Here is a 4,289-nt window from a genome sequence, read left to right as displayed (position 1 = left end):
CGTCGCTCGTGCGAAACTCAGTTTGCCGTTTTCTTACACGGTATACTGAGAACTATTTTCATAAAGGGCAACATGCAGACTCCATATTTCTGTATTTCCGGAAAGTATTTGGCATGGTGCCCCACAGCAGGCTGTTAACGAAAGTACGAACATAAGGGATAAGGTCACAGGTATGTGAGTGGTTTGAAGACTTCTTAAATAATGGAACCCAGTATGCTATACTCGAGGGTGAGTGTTCATCAGAGACAAGGGTATCGTCAGGAGTGCCCCAGTGATAGGCTGATTTGGCGGACAGAGTGGGTATCAATCTGCGGTTGTTTGCTGATGGTGCCGTGGTGTGTCGTAAGGTGTCGAAGTTGGGTGACTATAGGAAGATACGAGACGACTAAGACAAGATCTCCAGTTTGTAAGGGATCCGTGATCCCACAAGCATAGATGCTAGTATCCGACGCCAAGGTCGATAGTAGACAGGGGTCGATTATCGAGCGCTGCAGGAGGCAGTGAGACTAGTGTTGCAGTGAGCATTGTTGTGAATGTTAACCATCAGCATTGCGTGTGACGAAGTACTAAAAATCAGCAATCAATAAAAAGATATAACCGTAATTAGACGAGTAAGGCGAAGGTAGCAACTGCCTCAGAATTCGTGTGTTCGTAGAAAATACAATACAGTTTGTACATCGCAACCTTTGTGGTCCTTAATAATAGACAAACTTTCAATCATTCCACTATTCAGTCTCAGAACAGCCGCACTCGGTTGAAAGACCCCCGAAACCACAGCAGAAAAACCGATAGCCTTCCATCCATTAAGCACACGGTCATACAATCATAATAATTAACTGTTTGGCGGCTTCGATAAATTACACAAAACACAATATAGGAATTTAATCGGGGGTGTTTCAAGTTGGTGTGATAAATGGCAGCTAGTTCTAAATGTGGAGAAATGTAAGTCAATGCGGATGAGTAGGAAGATCAAATCTGTAATATTCGGACACAGTAGTACTAGTTTCCTGCCTGATACGGTCACGTCCTTTAAAAATCTGGGTGTAACGTTGCAGAGCGATATGACACGGAACGAGCACGTGATAACTGTGGTAGGGAAGGCAAGCTGTCGATTTCGGCTTACTGGGAGAATTTTAGGAAAGAGTGGTTCACTTGTAAAGTAAACGACAAATAGGACGCTGGTGCGACCTGTTCTTGAGTACTGCTCGTGTGCCTCGGATCCGTACCAAGTCGGAATGAAGGAAGGCATCGAAGCAATTCCGAGGCAGGCTGCTAGATTTGATACCGGTAGGTTTGAACAACACGTAAGTGTTACGGAGACGCTTCGAGAACTCAAATGGGAATCCCCGGAGGGAAGGCGACGTTTTCTTCGAGAAACACTATTGGGAAACTTTAGAATCGGCATTTGAAACTGAGTGCCGAACGATTGCCAACATGCATTGCGCGTAATGACCACGAAGATAAGACTCGAGTATTTAGGGCTCACACGGAGGCATATACACTGAAGCGCCGAAGAAACTGATATAGGCACGCGTATTCAAATACAGAGATATGAAAACAGGCAGAATACGGCGCTGCGGTCGGCAATGTGTCTGGCATAGTTGTTAGATCGAGTACTGCTGGTACAATGGCAGGTTATCAAGAATTAAGTGAATTTAAACGTGGTGCTATAATCGGTGAACGAGCGATGGGTCACAGCATCTCTGAGGTAGCGATGAAGTGGGGATTTCCCCGTACAACCATTTCACGAGTGTACCGTGAATATCAGGGATTCGGTTAAACATCTAATCTCCGACATCGCTGCGGCCGGATAAAGATTCTGGAAGAATGGAACCAACGACTACAGAAGAGAATCGTTCAACGTGACAGAAGTGCAACCCTGCCGCAAACTGCTGCAGATTTCAGTGCTGGGCCATCAAGAAGTGTCAGCGTGCGAACCATTCAACGAAACATCATCGATATGGGCTTTCGGAGCCGAAGGCCCACTCGTGCATCCTTGAAGACTGAACGACACAAAGCTTTACGCCTCGCCTGGGCCCGTCAACACTGACACAGGACGTTGCCTGGTCGGAAGAGTCTCGTTACCAAATTGTATCGGGCGTATGGACGTGTACGGGCATGGAGACAACCTCATGAAACTATGGGCCCTGCATATCAGCAGGGGACTGTTCAAGTTGGTGGAGGGTTTTTAATGGTGTGGGACGTGTGCAGTTGGAGTGATATGGGACCAATGGTTCGTCTAGATACGTCTCTGACGGGTGACACGTACACAAGCATCCTGTCTGATCACCTGCATTCATTCATGCCCACTGTGGATTCCGACGGACTACGGCAAATCCAGCAGTACAATGCGATACCCCACACGACCAGAATTGCTGCAGAGTGGCTCCAGGAACACTCTTCTCAGCTTAAACACTTCCGCTGTCTACCAAACTCGCGAGACATGAACGTTATTGAGAATATCTGGGTTGCCTTGCAACGTGCTATTCAGAACAGATCTCCCCCCCCCCCCCCCCCCCTCGTAGTCTTACGTATTTATGGACAGCAGTGGAAGATTCGTGGTGCCAGTTCCATCCAGCACTACTTCAGACATTAGTAGAGTCCATGCCACGTCGTGTTGAGGCACTTCTGTGTGCTCGCAGGGGCCCTGCACGATATTAGGCAGGTGTACCAGTTTCCTTGGCTCCTCAGTGTAAAGAGTCGTTTTTTCGTCGCTCTGTTTGCGTGTGGTACAGGAAAGGTAATAACAGGTAGCCGTACAGGATACCCAGCTCCAAGTACCGTACGGTGGCTTGCGGAGTATCTATGTAGATGTAGACTGTAAGAAGTTATGAACTTCTGGAAGTACAGCTTTCACACCTGTGCTCGCACAAGTATTTTGTGATTCGTTTCCCGCCCCACTGCAGCCGCTTTTTGCTGTATCAGAGAGCTCGATTTGTAGCCTCTAGGGTAGGCTCGTCCAAACTGCGCCCCGGGCGAACTTGTGTGTTGTTGCAGTGGCCGAGCCGCGCCGCTTAGCTGACCGCCCGCCGCGCCTTGCCAGCCCGCGGTACGCGCGCTTTGTACGGAAGACAGACCGCCGCGCCAGCAGCGCCCAAAAGCACTGATACGACGCACATACGTTAGTCAACGGACGTAAGGCTACAGTGGGTCGAGATGAATGGTCAACAGAAGCAGACAAAATGCGGAGGGGCGGTGTCGCAAAGATCAGTTCGAAAATTTGTCGCAAGAGGAGCGCCAATCAAAGCTTGAAGAACTACAAGAAAATTTCAAGCAGCATTACAGCGAAGAAAGTGTTTCTTATCATATGACTCTCTATTATCTATAAAAATGATAAGTAAAACTATATTTTATAATCTGATATGTCACTAGCAATGTGCCAGTTATCGAGTATCAGATTGTCAGCAACAAGGAACATTTCTTTTCTGTTAATTTTATATTTGGCTTGCATTAAATCGCGTCACACAGACATAAGAAAAAGTTTAAGGTGCGTTACTTTTTTCCACTTTCTGAAAAGCCGCCACAAACGCTCTCTCGGACAGCAAAGTGTCATTAATAGTCATTCTTTGTTTTTGTGTATTTGTGTTTTGATGTACGGGAAGACATATGTTGTAGTTTGATCTATGTTTATAATTAATTAAAAGGCAAAGTTTCCAACAGATAAAAATTTATTTTGCGACCACATTTCACTGTCCTTGCTAGCGTCTATGACCGCTTTTCGGAGGAACTGGGGAAAAACGCAGCTAAAACCAGTCTTTTTTTGTTAGTTTTTTATTTCGGTTTCAATGAATGGAACAATTCGTTGTTACAATTATAAAAATGTTTTAAGAACAGGATTGTACAAAAATAATTGCAAAAGCATTTTTTATTCTTTATTGCCGTGGTAGGAGCAGGAAACAGATGGGCAAAGTTTGCGCGCAAGCTACAAACGCTCGCTGAGAATTGTGACAGCAGGCTTGTATTTGTCCTGCAGACCTCCCGGAAAAATTTGAAAAACAGCTCTTTCGCCTCAAACTGTTGCTCGCCGGGTCGAAGATATGGCCTCAGGTGTGGAGCAGCAATTACCGCAGAGAGCGGAAAACTTCATTTCATTTTCCGTCGCTCTTGAAGAGTCCACGGACGTTGCGGACTTATCGCAGCTCGTAATGTTCATTCGGGGTGTCGACGACAATCTACGTGTCACAGAAGAATTTCTCGACCTTGTACCATTAAAAGACACAACCATGGGTTTGGATATTTTTCTAGCCGTGGAAAACGTGTTCGAGTCAGTGGGTTTAAAATGGGAACGC

Source organism: Schistocerca americana, chromosome 1, assembly GCF_021461395.2.
Source record: "Schistocerca americana isolate TAMUIC-IGC-003095 chromosome 1, iqSchAmer2.1, whole genome shotgun sequence".
Taxonomy (NCBI): Eukaryota; Metazoa; Arthropoda; class Insecta; order Orthoptera; family Acrididae; genus Schistocerca; species Schistocerca americana.
Note: the sequence above shows the minus strand (reverse complement) of the source record.